Genomic DNA, 16,055 nt, shown 5'->3' with positions numbered 1-16,055 from the left:
TAATTTTCAGAGAATTCGTTTAGCATAATTTCGGATTATATTTTATGTGTACCTCCGGACTTAAAGATGCATTTTAACCAACATATCGACGGTCAATTTAAGTCACCTCCAACTATAAACGTATGCGTCGGATACTTGTTTGAAATCAAACTCAAGTTTTCTTTGAAACTTTCAGCAGTTCTATCATCTGAACTGGGAGGTCGGTGAAAGGATTCTTTTATTTTATTCCGGTTGGCAAAAATGACCTCTCCCCATACGAATTCATGGGAACTATCTACTTCAATTTCACGACAAGATGAACAACCTCTAACAGCAACAAACACACCACCGCCAACCGTGTTTAGCCTATGCTTTCGGAACGCCATGGTGGACAACCATAAGTAGATCTCTGCTGCGGGGATCCTACGATATTTACCGGTTAGTTAATATCGGAGAAATACTTCACTCGATTGATGGAAGGAGGAAGTACAAAAATGTTCCGGGAAACTCGAGAATACAGAAATAGATGTCGCTGAGGAATGAAATAAATAGGAAGTACAGGGAAGCTAAGACGAAATGGATGCTGGAAAAATATAAAGACATCGAGAATGAAATTATTGTCGGAAGGACAGACTCAGCATACAGGAAAGTCAAAACAAGCTTCGGTGACATTAAAAGCAAGGGTGGTATCACTAAGAGTGCAACTGAAAATTCCACTGTTAAATGCACAGGACACAGCGGATAGACGGAAAGACTATATTGAAAGCGTCTGTGAGGGGGAAGATTTGTCTGATGTGATAGAAGAAGAAATAGGAGTCAGTTTAGAAGAGATAGGGGATCCAATATTAGAATCAGAATTTAATGGATCTTTGGAAGACTTAAGATCAAATAAGGCAGAAGGGATACATAACAATTAATCAGAATTTCTAAAATCATTAGGTGAAGTGGTTTTGGTCCAGCTGAAACAATTTTGTCTGTTGGTCTTCCAGTGTCTTAATTTCCTTAGAGTGCTTCGAAAGCTGTTCCCGAGTTTCTCAAATTATCTCACGTCCCTGTCCCTGTCCCTGCATTGTGGTAAGAACTTTCCGATTTTGATGGGCGACCCATTTGACTGTCCTAGCGCACTTCTTGGCCACCAGAGCTTCTTTCTGTACACCAGTAGCCTCCATTAAAGCAACACGGGAGTCGCTTTATGCTTCCGTAGCACCCGCTTTCGCGTCGCCTGCTTGCACATAGCAACCTCTCCTAACACATCCTCGATACTTTATGTTAACCTAGCCTCGAATTCTGCAACTGCTCTTTTTATGTATTCTGATTCCTTACGCCTTTCTTCTGCGTCTCTTCTAAAAATATTGAGGATGGTGTCCGTCGCACTGCTACTTTAGGTATTTGGTCTCAGAGATGGAACCGTCCTTTTATCCCCAGCCACAAACGGATTTTTACTGAGAATTACTACAACGTCATGACATTTCGTGAATATCTTCACCCTCACTTACTTCACTAGCAGCGTCAGAGTCCTTTAAATGTGAAGCTGAACTGTACCTATTACCAACCCCAGAATTTCATATTTCCGTGAAAAAAACAAGCGCCTCATCTTCAGATTCGTCTCGATCTATGATTGATCTCCATTTGAAGAGAGAACGCTAATTCGCGTTCCTAGTTATCATTCAGACGTCAAGGAACACAATTTCTCTTAATACCTTCGCTATCTAAACACACAAACACATCAGCAAAATGACCCTCCAAAAATACACAGCTGCGCTGTCAGATCCAATAATCAGAGAACAAAAGTGGTGCAGAAACCACAGAATACAAACATACAAAACATAAAGTAATTGAATACCTGGAATGAGAGTAGATATAGTAGTTCATATCGCGTCAGCAGCTTAAGACTATCGCGAGTCTGATTTGTTTACAATTTCTTTCTGACATGAAGTACTAAAAAGCAAAAGATACCTATCCTACTATATATCATTACATTCTGCCGGTAATATCCTGGCTAGTGTCGCCAGGTGTGTAAGGTTTCCTACACTTACTACATATCCTTATCTCACAAAATTGTATTATAATTCAAATGGTCAGGATGAATAGGACACAGACATGAAGTATTGTTCTTTTCAGACTTACTTTATTACAAAACAACAAGCTCACTGCAAGAATTAGCCTACAGATCAAAATACAAATAAACAAACACGAAGCAAAATACATGGTGACAGACAATGTCGATGGCAGGCAAAGTTATTAAAAGGGAAGATCGTGAACCGGTAGCTGAACGTCAATACGACATACGTTGGTTGAACCACAGGGCTGCTGGTCCGATGGACTCTCTGCAGTGAAGACTAAGTCGTCAAACAAAGGTTTCTAATAGGAGCAGGCTGCCGATATGGTCATCACTGAACCACCCAGTGGGTGATGTATGGCCGTAGGTTGGCAACTGCAAAGGCCGCGACCGGCCCACCCTCGCACCGTGCAGAGAGTCGTGGCTGGTGCGCCGCCAAACTGTCCTCTGTGTCGGCTCTCAATCAATTTGCCGAACATACAACGTACCTCGGTGGAGCTGCCCAGACCGCCCTTTACGGTGGACATCCGCCGAATGCTTCAAAACCACTCCTCCGTTCCTCGTCGACACCAAGCCCTCGTAGACTGATCAAAAATTGTCCTCTCCAATTGCCAAGCTGCACTGAACGTATTGCGCCAATAGCGTACTTATAACATCGGGCGTGAACTCCCGCCTAGACACGGCATAGCGGTATTCCGCCAATGAGAAAGTTTGCTGCCAAATCAAATCATATATCTCTGTTGTTCTCACACCCACGGTTGACACTACGTCTCGAGAATGTAGGCCACTGGCCATTATCCTGCTGATGAACGGGCCGCCCTTGTGGGCCGATATTATGTCCATATGCCACTGCCTGCACTCATAAGCGAAGCAGTCATAATTATGTCGTAGGGCAGGTGGTTTCTGGAAGGAGCCTATAACAGCTTCATTCACTTCTGTCGCCCTGGCCACAACTCACTGCCGTCCTCTCTGACACAGAAAGAATCATGTACCACAACAATTACAACTAGCAGCGAACAAACTCCTATTGGCTCACTAGATACACTATGGGATCAAAAGTCTCCGGACACCCCCAAAAACATACGTTTTTCATGCTAGGTGCGTTGTGATGCCACCTACTACCAGGTACTCCATATCAGCGACCTCAATAGTGATTAGACATAGTGAGAGAGCACAATGAGGCGCTCCGTAGAACTCACGGGCTTCGAACGTGTCAGGTGATAGGTTGTCACTTGTCATGCGTCTGTACGCGAGATTTCCTCACTCCTAAACATCCCTAGATCCACCTTTTCCGATGAGATAGTGAAGTGGAAACCTGAAGGGACACGTACAGCACAAAAGCGTACAGGCCGACCTTGTCTGTTGACGGACTGAGACCGCTGACAGTTGAAGAGGGCTGTAATGTGTAACAGGCAGACAGCTATCCTGACCATCACACAGGAATTCCAAACAGCATAAGGAATCACTGCAAGCATTATGACAGTTAGGCGGAAGGTGAGAAAACCTGGATATCATTGTCGAGTGGCTGCTCAAAAGCCACACATCACGCCGATAAATGCCAAACGATGCCTCACTTTGTGTAAGGAGCGTAAACATTAGACGATTGAACAGTGGGAAAACGTTGTGTGGAGTGACGAATCACGGTACACTATGTGGCGATCCGATGGCAGAGTGTGGGTATGGCGAATGCCCCGTGAACGTCATTTGCCAGCGTGTGTAGTGTAACAGTAAAATTCGGAGGCGGTGGTGTTATGGTTGGTCGTGTTTTTCAAGGAGGGGGTTTGCACACCTTGTTGTGTTGCGTGGCACTATGACAGCACAGGCCAACATTGATGTTTTAAGCATCTTCCTGCTTGCCACCGTTGAAGAGCAATTCGAGGATGGCGATTGCATCTTTCAACAGGATCAAGCACCTGCTCATAACGCACGGCCTGTGCCTGAGTGATTACACGACAATAACATCCCTGTAATGGACTGGCCTGCGCAGAGTCCTGACCTGAATCCTATAGAACATTCCCTGTAAATATGCTAATCATTACTTAGGATAAGTTTGTAGTGTGTGGAATTTGAGATTGTGCAGATTGGGGTGCACAAGAATTGCAGCGACTGGTGAAGGTTGCCCTCTGGGAAGGTCAGCTGTTAGCAAATATGTGGCCAGGGCTAGAGGAAGCAAGACAGAAGGGAAGAGAGAGAAAGGTGAACGTTGGGCGATACCTCTGCTCAGTGCTGCCACTCCCAAAACGTCCTTCACCTGATTGAACGTATGCCTGCGAGAGTGGAGGCTGTCATCAAGGCTAAGGGTGGGCGAACATCATACTGAATTCCAGCATTACGGATGGGGGGCACCACGAACTTTTAAGTCATTTTCAGGTGTCCGGATACTTTTGATCATATAGTGTTTGTGGTATAGCGTACTGTGACCCAGTATTTGCAATGCCTCTGGAGTGACTACATAATTAACAAGGGGTGAAATATTGCGTGCCCAAAGCGTTGCCACCTTTCGTAATGTGAATGGCAGAAAGATAATGGTACAATGAGAGTAGGGTTCGTTTTGAATAGGGAGGAATGGCAGAGAGTGAGTTACTGTGAACAGTTCACTGATAGCATTGTTCTCATAAGAAACGACAAGATATCAACATGACCAATGATAGTTCAGATAAACATGGTCGACGTCGCAAGCAAAAGACGAGGAGGTAACGTATTTGAGAATACTGAACTAGTAATTCGGTACATAAAGTGAGATGAGAATCTAATAGTCATTGGGATTGGAATCCGGTTGCGGTGTAAAAAGTAAAAGAAAGGATTACGGGAGAATATGGGTGTGGTACCAGGAATAAAACAGGAGAAAGACTAATTGAGTTTCACAATAAAGTTCAGGTAGTAGTAAGAAATACTCTCTTCATGAATCACAAGAAGAGGAGGTACAGTTGGAGAGGCCGGGACACATGGGAATGTTTTAGTTAGATTACAACAAGATCAGGCAGAGATTCCAAAATCAGATACTGGGTAGTAAGATGTACCCAGGAGCACACATAGACTCAGATCACAGTCTGGTAGTGACGAAGAGTACACTGACGTTTAAGAGACTACTGAGGAAGAATCAATGTGCAACGAAGTGGGTCGTGGAAATTCTAAGGAATGAAGAGATACACTTGATGTTCTCCAAGGCTATAAAACTGCGATAACGAATAGCCCTGTAGGCAGTTCAGTTGAAGAGGCATAGAGACCTCGAAAAGGGGCAAATATAGGGGCTGGTAAGTTCAGGAAAGCATCAGATGCAGAATAGCATTGGCAGAAAGTGCGCCTCAGGCCGAGAGAAGTGTGTTAATATCAAATATAAGTCTGAATTTGAGGAAGAAATTGCTGAGAATGTACATTTGGACCACAGCATTGTATGGTAGTGAAAAATGAACTGTGGGAAAACCGGAACAGAAGAGAATCAAAGCATTCAAAATGTGGTCCTACAGACGAATGTTGAAGATTAGATGGACTGATAAGTTAATTAATGAGGAGGTTCCGTGCAGAATCGGAGGGGAAAGTAATATGTGGAAAACACTGACAAGGAGAAGGGACAGGGTTATAGGATATCTTTTGAGACAGCAGGGAATGAGGTCCATGGTACCAGAGGAAGTTGTAGAGGGCAAAAACTGTAGAGGAAGACGGATATTGGAAAACATAATGAAAAAATTGAGGATATAGTTTGCAAGTGCTACTCTGAGATGAAGAGGTTCATGGAGAGGAATTCGTGGAGGGCCCATTAAAAAAGGCGACTGATAACTCAAAAAAAAAAAAAAAAATACAGTATATACGTCTGTGTGTTAAGTTTCACGTTATGATAGAGTAGTGATATGGAGATGGCTGTTGATCACGATAAATTGAGAGATTGTCGTCAGTTATAATAAAAGGCGGAAAACTGCAGTTTATTGTAGTCGGCGACAGCGTTAATGGCCTCTGGCCATCAAGTTCACAAGGAATGCTGCGTTGTCACTTCGCCAGCAAGTGCGTCAATATCGCCACGGGTCGGTGTAGTGCGTTCCTGCTCTTTGGAAACATCACAAGCAGGTTCGCCTCAATCAGCTTCACTTTGAAAGAACGAGTACTCATTAAAAATAACGTCTCTTACTTGTTTGTGAAATATTTGGCACCTTCCAGGTGTTTCGGCCGTAATGAAAAGATTCACAGAACGAACAGAAACCATTAGTTGTAGTTTCGTGCACGTAAAACACAGCAGAACGCTTACGTATGATGGAAGTGTACAGAGTATTGAAGGCAGAAACAGACTGAGCGCTGAATGGATACCTGCGCAGCTGGGTACTGCGCATCCCCGTCCCGGAGACCATAAAGAACTTTGTAAGAATTTGCAGGATTACCAGCGAACATATCTGTGAGTTCATCGTTAAAACAAAAAATGTAAATGTTTGATAGCTCCAAGTTACTATTAACATATGTAGCTCTTTTTATATTCTTTCACTTTTTGCCTCCAGCAAGAGGTTTCGACTTTCTAAATAATTGGACCAAAGGAGTATGTCGGTGGTAGTTTCATCCTCAAGCACTGAATTGTTATAGGGGACAACTTTTCAACACAACTGTTTTAACCTTTTGCATTCATTTTTTACCTCAGTTGCGATATCTTATTTCTGTAAATGTTAATATACTACCTATTACAAGGATTGCACGCTTTGTGGCCCCGTGTCCATTCATCACAGGAGCCCACAAGGGAAAGGGGACCGGGCATGAGGAGACAGTTGTCCTTCGCCTGGAAGCTTTTATTCATTACAAAATTCCCATACTCTTGTATAAGTTCGTGGATAACAGAAAAGTCTCAACATGTTTTTGTCATCAGTGTCAAAATTATCCGAAACTTGACAAGACAATCACAGCAATGACGGTCTTTCTGGCGTTACCTAGCAGCTTTTAACAAGGGAAACTCCCCATCGCATGCCATCAGATTTAGTGGTAGGAGGGCCCAGTCGACTGCGCAGCAAAAACTGAGCCTAGAACAAGCATGAAAATAGGAGGAAGTTGTACTGAACTGTTAAAAAAAAAAGCAAATAGAAACAGTGAACTGTCCAGTGACGAGAACTGCAACATAGAGGAGTGTAAACCGGCCCCGGCGTCGAGATTAAGTGGTCACGGTACTATACTGGAGCCGGCCGCAGTGGCAGAGCGGTTCTAAGCGCTTCAGTCTGAAACCGCGCGACCGCCACGGTCGCAAGTTCGAATCCTACCTCGGGCATGGATGTGTGTGATTTACTTAGGCTAGTTATGTTTAAGTAGTTCTAAGTTCTAGGGGACTGATGACCTCAAGTTCCATAGTGCTCAGGGCCATTTTTTATTAGACTGCAAAGTGGTCGGCCCATGTTCGATGCTCCATCGTCCCAATAAAATACTTTATTCACTGTTCGCTCTGTTCAAATTTGTGTCTGTAACGTGGTGTAACGTCCGTTCGCAACAATGAGATGTAAGAAAAGACCCTGTAATAACAACTGATTCTGCACAACTGCTCTATTAGCATACGAAAGGATGTAGCTTTCGAATGGGAACCGCTAACGTTTGATGACAAAGCAACAAGTCAACCGGGTCCTCCCCCAGAAAACACGTCTGGCGTGTCATACAAGGCATTAGTGGCAGTAGGTATGTAATGTGATAGGAATCTTTTATCGACGCACCTAACTTGTACGCCTGATGAGTGAATGAGATATGTCTCTTTGTGAGATTTAGGAGTCCGTATGAATGTGAATGTAATCACTCCCAAGGATATGATAAAAACGTAATAGTTTGTCACATAAGTTGCAACAAATGGACGCAACAGTTTCACTACCACTCAGTTTTTCCCTGTGCTCGTCAAACCATATGTATTTGCCGTTTTGTAAGTTGCAGTCCGTTTTGGAAGATTTGACTCTTATATTCCTTTGTTGTAAACCCGTTTACTTGTTGTTTTATTTTCTGCGAGGGGTCTATGAAGTATCTCTCTGCTCTCACTATCCATCAACATTTACTTGCGACGGTTATGTAGTCTTACCATATTCTATAACCAGTGTATAGTGTGACAACTGCCAAGACTACAGAAAGAGAACAAACATTTCAGTGACCAGATGGAGAGTTCACAATTTTTTTTAAAATAATAAAATAGAAATAAATGGCACGCGAAAGTTTTAGATCCAAGTTGTTATCTTAGTAGTCCAACACGGTAACCTCGTCACCACGACGCCGTGGCTCAACACACCCTTCGATTTTGCACTTGTTAAAGCGGACCATTCACTGTTTCTGTTTTTCTCCACACTTCAGTACACCTTCTTCCTGTTTTGAAGCTTGATCTGTGTTCAGTTTTTGGCGGGCTATCCACTGTGCCTTCGTACCATTAAATCCGGAGGGGGAGTCAGGGAGTTTCCTTTCCAAGATACAATATTCTGTTACGAAATTACGAATAATGCGTATACCCAGCTACGAGCCTAAAACTTACTCTGGTATCAAAACTAACAGTAGTTACAATATATTGACAGACTGTGTACACAGGTTAACAACATTTTTTTTAGTAAGACGTTGGAATTTCACTAGAGCATGTATTAGTACCTCAGCTCGTGCTCTTGCGGTAGCGTTCTCGCTTCCCGCGCACGGGGTCCCGGGTTCGATTCCCGGCGGGGTCAGGGGTTTTCCATGCCTCCCGGTGACTGCGTGTTGTGTCGTCTTGATCATCATTCATCCCCATTACGGTCGGAGGAAGGCAATGGAAAGCCAACTCCGCTAGGACCTTGCCTAGTCAGCGGTGTCGGTGTCCCGCATCGTCCCCTACGCTCCTTGGAGTGTGGAACCTCATCATCATCATCATCATCATGTATTAGGAAGAACGAAAGAACACCCACTCTGAGAAATTCTCACCGATGTCTTTAGAGCAGCGTAATAGTTTTGTAATATTTCGTAAGGTGGATACTATTTTACAGTAGTCGAGAGACGTGTTCGGAAATGTGACTCGCGAGGGCTACTTAATCGGGCACGTACTGGCAAATTACAACCACCAATGAGGTGACTGCAGAGGCGTAGAGCAGTATGTCTTAGCGTGGGCGTCGTGATTGCAGCCGTACCTAGTTGTGCAAACTCAAACCCTCACAGCCACTTTCGGATAGCCACACACACACACACACACACACACACACACACACACACACACACACACAGAGTCAACGTACACCCACTGAGGAGATGCCAAGTTATGCAACCGAAAGTTCTTGACGCCAAGAGCTTCCTGGTTCATGTCGGATTGATGCACTGCGAAAAGGGCAAGGTGAATCGCAATTAAACTCTACCAGAGACGTAACATAAAATTTCTGTAGTACAGCGCGTCCTGTTGACCTACACCCTCCATCTACTGAACACTTCAGAATGTAGTCCATATGCTTATACTTTCGAACATTTTTCGTATATTGAATAGCCTCTTCAGACTTCATAATAGTATTAAGTCATTGTAGATTCGATTACGTAACATTATATTTTAATTATTTAATTTATTTATGTAAGAAATTTTATTTAAGAAAATTTTCTGCTTCTCATTTATTTTTGGTACTTTAATTATGATTTCCTGCGGTTTTATTTGGGTTTTAGCTTCAGTCTTTTAAAAGCTTTGGTTTTCAATACCACAGGAGAGCTAGATATATGTCCCGCAACGTCGATCTCGCTGATACTCCTCGTCGTAACTGCTCCATCTGATATCTCTAAAATGTTTATTTCTCTACGAAGATCGTTCGGCACAACTAGGTGCTATGTTGTATGATGCGTATGAATTGATGTGTCTAACTTCCTTTGTCAACGAATAGTTTATTGCTTCTGAGATATTCTCTCGAAGAATATTGACCGTGAAAAGATGCAAGCTCGCACTATCATTCCACACTGCATCACCGATCGAACTACCTCACGTGATATCTGAAGAATGTTTGTCAAATCTTTTATAAATTGATAAATACACACCTTGAATGCGTATTATTTTCTTGAATTTGTTTGTTGTGCCATCGACTAACTAAACATTCAAAATGGAGCTTAATAGCTTCGCACAACAATACCAAAATCTCTACAACATAAAACACGTCCGACATCTGCCATCGCTTCACACACAGTCCTCAAATACACATCTTTGGTTACTTATCCCAGAGGGATGCGTTCGTAGCAAGGAACGTCCAATTCTCGCAGGCAGTTTATACTACTCTCGGGATTAATAATTTATCGCAGGAGAGCTTAAGTTCCGCGTTATTTACGTTTAATACAGTCACAGTAATCCCTGCCTGTTAACCGGAATCAGACAAGCTGTAGGCGATGGTACTAGTTACTGCTCCGGGTAGCAGCAATGATTCATGAAGAGAGAAAAATTACTTACAGAATGCAGACGAAATTGCAAAGTGATCTACTGCCTGGCCTAATGATCGAAGGGGAGGAGAATTTTGAATAAAGATTGAAAAAGAAGCAGAATATGTAACACAGAAGTTAATAGCTAGCCAAATGTCGAATAATGTAAAGAGTAGTACTCCTACGATTAGTGGAACGGAATTCCTAAATCTCAAAGCAGTTCGGTCTGCACTGTTACAAATTAACGCAATCTGCCACTCATAAAACAAAATCGCAACATATGGTGCAATCAAGAAAGCATTAGAGGAAACCCGTTTTAACGGTTATAAGATAATTGCCAGACTGTGTAGAATAAGACGAGAGTGAAGTGAAGTGATATGCGGTGTTCTGCAGACAGCGATAAAAACGGAGCCCGTTACTAAGGAAATGTGTGTCAAGTCACATTGCTCTATGACCGTTTTTGATCCGCCGGAACGTGGAAACGGCGAAGCTCTGGCGTAACCTCGCGGAAAATCACGAGCATAAATGTTTTGGGGACTGGATGGAATGAATGCAGAAGTTTGTCGTCTGAAATGGCTCTGAGACCATTTGGTAAATATTCAGTTTAAGGTATTAACCTCTTACTTTTTGTGTTGGTCTATGTCATGGCAGTATGCAGTGGAGTTAGTCAGCCGTCACTAATTTTATCGCTTCATAAAGCTGTAGAAACGTAGCAACTTAGTTCAGTCTAAAACACACTCGCGCAATAATGCGGCCCGCAAACAGTTACATGGTAATGCATGTAGTCTTTTCGCTTTGTCGTCAGACCTTTCCAATGGGTATTTACTAAAAGGGAGCAGAGGAAAAGACAAGAAAAGATCTACCACAAGATTTTAAATAGACAAAAAAGTGAGCTGCAAGTACAGTTAAGACATTATTCAATTTGAGTACTTAAGGGAGACTTGAACCTGCTGTTACGGACCGTCGAATGTGTTACCTGATAAACTATTGTCTCCGATGCAGTAAGAGTACACAGTACGTTAAAAGGTGTTTCTACGGTCGGTTGAGGCTCTAATGTCATGTCCCTTCCTTCGCCACTAGAAAAATTATTAAATATTCCTGATAAGAGCAAGAACAAGCAGACTCGAAACGTTCCGCTGCAAAATTATTTCTACTGTTCCTTATTCTCATCAGTTTCCTTCCTAGTATTAAATGATTTAAATAAATCTGTCCTTTTCATTAAAAATAAAATATTTAGTGCTGTTGTTCTTAATTAAGAGTACATTATTAATTTTGCAGTAATCTGTAGCGTCTCCGGAATGCAATCGAGCACACCCGAGGTTAAAGTTCTTAGCAGCCAGCGTAAGAAACAGCTTTTCAAGATCTGCGTCGTAATATAGCTCTGAATAATTCTTGACGCTGTTGTTGAAGAGCAAGTCAGATGGATACGATTCTGAACGACTATGAGAGTCCGTGTCGGTAGGGCAAGTTCCACAAATTTTCGCATTTCACAAAGGAGAATCTGTTCATTCCAAAAGACCGTGATATTACACAGGGATCGCACAGTACTACCTAGCATTCAAAACCCTATGTCTTGTCCTTGCTTGTACTTTGTATCATAATTACTAGGAAGGGAAAGACTAACATAATATTCACTTCAAAAATGAGAAAAATTTTACGTGGCAAGACAACAGTTATTATTTCATAAAACGTTCCTCTCAGTGCTGAACTATTACAGCGTATATCTACCTTCCTAAAAGACCGTATACCGAAAAAATTAATATTTTCTTATATTTCGGGAGCAATGGCGGCTGTCGTTTCTGTTTTAACATTAGAAGTATCCCTTCTCCTTAAAAACGTCCTTCTGTAATCAGGTCTACTTTCAGAGAAAAGAAACACATTAGTAAACTCACGGAATACTCAAGTGTGTTAAGAATCACGAAATGCTAACAAGCCAATGATATTATTTACACTACTACTCTCCCGCAGGCGAAAGCGATAATTCAGGTTATCAAGAGATGCTATAAGGACTACAATACACTATGAAGAAATAGTTTAGTTACTGTAACTGTGTATATATGGTCATGTGAATAATTTTAGACGCATTTGTTTTAGAATATTTCAATGATGCTGAAGTACGTAGTGCTGTGGTTTTGCATGTTGGTATTCCTGCTGCTAACGGTCTGTTCACCGATCGTCGTTCTTCATTTGTAGTCACTGTACTCTAGATCTGGCAGATGTGGTGCACTGTGCTCATTCCACCATTGTGCGACGTTTGCACGCAGTAGGGAAGGTTCAGAAATCGGGTTAAAGTATGTCGCGTGCTCTAAGACAAACTCAAAAAAATCTGTGGGTGACCATACGTAAATCTCTGCTTGCTCGTCGTCAATTGACTCGTGAACAACATCGACCATTCCTATCCGGTATCGTTGCTACTGACTACAAATGGTATCCTTACACCAAAACAAGGAAAAGAAAGGGATACTTGAGCCCAAACAAATCAGCAAATCCTCGTAGTACTACGAATTGCTCCCTGTATCATCATTCCTAAAATATTCTGCCCGCATCTCGTGGTCGTGCGGTAGCGTTCTCGCTTCCCACGCCCGGGTTCCCGGGTTCGATTCCCGGCGGGGTTAGGGATTTTCTCTGCCTCGTGATGGTTGGGTGTTGTGTGCTGTCCTTAGGTTAGTTAGGTTTAAGTAGTTCTAGGGGACTGATGACCATAGATGTTAAGTCCCATAGTGCTCAGAGCCATTTGAACCATTTTTTTTTGAAAATATTCTGTCAACAACTGAGACGTGTTGCAGTCCAAGAACAACGACTAGGAAGACTGCGTGAAGTGATGATACTCCACGATAACGCCCACCCGCATTCTGCAAGACTGAGTAAAAACACTGTACGGGAGGTGGGTTGGAAAGTCATTCCTCTCCCACCTTATTCACCTGATCTGGTGCTCTGAAAATTTCACCTTTTCTTCTATCGAACAACCTTCAAGAAACTTCCTTTACGGTTGATAATGGGATCCTGGGACGCGAGCACGGCTCGAGGAGTTCTTTCCCTCAAAATCACGTGATATCTACAGTCGCGGAATCGAAAACTTATTCCAGCTTTGGCTGACTGTTGTTAAGTACTGAAGGAGATTATTGATGACTAAAGTATCTGTTATGTGTATGTTATGCACCAACAATATGTTACCTGTAAGAATTATGCCCGTAAAAGGCGCGAGGATGATACCATATACAATACTGTAATGTTTTTCTTGTGGCTGAAATGGTTGCATTTTTTACTCTTTCATGTGAAATGCCTTAAACGAATCACATAACATTTTTACATTTTACAGTCTAAAGCCCCTGAGTTAGAAGCCTACATCTTCTCTTTGCACAACACTCTGACCAACGACCAAAGCTGTCATATACACTCCTGGAAATTGAAATAAGAACACCGTGAATTCATTGTCCCAGGAAGGGGAAACTTTATTGACTCATTCCTGGGGTCAGATACATCACATGATCACACTGACAGAACCACAGGCACATAGGCACAGGCAACAGAGCATGCACAATGTCGGCACTAGTACAGTGTATATCCACCTTTCGCAGCAATGCAGGCTGCTATTCTCCCATGGAGACGATCGTAGAGATGCTGGATGTAGTCCTGTGGAACGGCTTGCCATGCCATTTCCACCTGGCGCCGCAGTTGGACCAGCGTTCGTGCTGGACGTGCAGACCGCGTGAGACGACGCTTCATCCAGTCCCAAACATGCTCAATGGGGGACAGATCCGGAGATCTTGCTGGCCAGGGTAGTTGACTTACACCTTCTAGAGCACGTTGGGTGGCACGGGATACATGCGGACGTGCATTGTCCTGTTGGAACAGCAAGTTCCCTTGCCGGTCTAGGAATGGTAGAACGATGGGTTCGATGACGGTTTGGATGTACCGTGCACTATTCAGTGTCCCCTCGACGATCACCAGTGGTGTACGGCCAGTGTGGGAGATCGCTCCCCACACCATGATGCCGGGTGTTGGCCCTGTGTGCCTCGGTCGTATGCAGTCCTGATTGTGGCGCTCACCTGCACGGCGCCAAACACGCATACGACCATCATTGGCACCAAGGCAGAAGCGACTCTCATCGCTGAAGACGACACGTCTCCATTCGTCCCTCCATTCACGCCTGTCGCGACACCACTGGAGGCGGGCTGCACGATGTTGGGGCGTGAGCGGAAGACGGCCTAACGGTGTGCGGGACCGTAGCCTAGCTTCATGGAGACGGTTGCGAATGGTCCTCGCCGATACCCCAGGAGCAACAGTATCCCTAATTTGCTGGGAAGTGGCAGTGCGGTCCCCTACGGCACTGCGTAGGATCCTACGGTCTTGGCGTGCATCAGTGCGTCGCTGCGGTCCGGTCCCAGGTCGACGGGCACGTGCACCTTCCGCCGACCACTGGCGACAACATCGATGTACTGTGGAGACCTCACGCCCCACGTGTTGAGCAATTCGGCGGTACGTCCACCCGGCCTCCCGCATGCCCACTATACGCCCTCGCTCAAAGTCCGTCAACTGCACATACGGTTCACGTCCACGCTGTCGTGGCATGCTACTAGTGTTAAAGACTGCGATGGAGCTCCGTATGCCACGGCAAACTGGCTGACACTGACGGCGTCGGTGCACAAATGCTGCGCAGCTAGCGCCATTCGACGGCCAACACCGCGGTTCCTGGTGTGTCCGCTGTGCCGTGCGTGTGATCATTGCTTGTACAGCCCTCTCTCAGTGTCCGGAGCAAGTATGGGTGGTCTGACACACCGGTGTCAATGTGTTCTTTTTTCCATTTCCAGGAGTGTAGTTCACTTGCGTAAAGGCTGCTCTTTCCTTCTTCCCGACTGGTTGTCCATCAAGTGAGGGAATGCCACATTCCTCTTCTCACAAAAACATCAGCCACTCGCAATGTTCTAGGTAAGAATTTTCCAGCATACTTTTATAATAATTCATCTTGAAGACTTTCTTTTTCTGTTTATGAGTAGTTTCCGCTGCACAAGACAAAACACAGCCAAACATCCAACTAGCTAAGATTATAATAACATCGGGGATAAGAAATAATGATCTTAATCCGCGAGACGCTTAAAGTTCTCATGATTACATCCCACAGAGCAATCAAATTGCGGGGAAGTTGATTGATAGGTTTCACAGCTGTTCCAAATACACCCACATATTTTCATTGGATTAAAGCTGCGTGACTTAGCGAGCCAGAGTGCGATAGGGTCGATTACTCGCAGCCTCGTAAAAACGGCAGCCGTCATCTTGGAGGACAGGAGTGCACACAGCACATTCATTACGATGATACGGAAGGAAGGGCAGCACTTTGTCACAGAAATTGTTGAAATACAGTTCATGGTAACATGAATGAGTGAGCCAGAGGGACGATACGAAAACTCCTCCAATGCATGACAAACTACTCCGGACTGAACTAGACGTAGCACCTCATTGGGCCGTCGTTGTACTGGAAACCTTGTATAATCAAGTCTTCTGATGATATGACATGCTTTCAGGCAGCTGTTACTGGGTTTCTCTGTTGTTTGGCCAATTAACGATGTACTGGTGTGAGCAATGCGAGGTACCCGACTGGTAATGCCTATCGCAAACTGTTCCCTCTAATTATTCATTCGGAAACTGATTGAGGTGGACCTACAGTCACTGACAGTAGCGATTC

This window comes from Schistocerca piceifrons, chromosome 8 (assembly GCF_021461385.2).
Source record: "Schistocerca piceifrons isolate TAMUIC-IGC-003096 chromosome 8, iqSchPice1.1, whole genome shotgun sequence".
NCBI lineage: Eukaryota > Metazoa > Arthropoda > Insecta > Orthoptera > Acrididae > Schistocerca > Schistocerca piceifrons.
The sequence above is the reverse complement of the archived record's forward strand: the minus strand, read 5'-3'. Positions refer to the sequence as shown.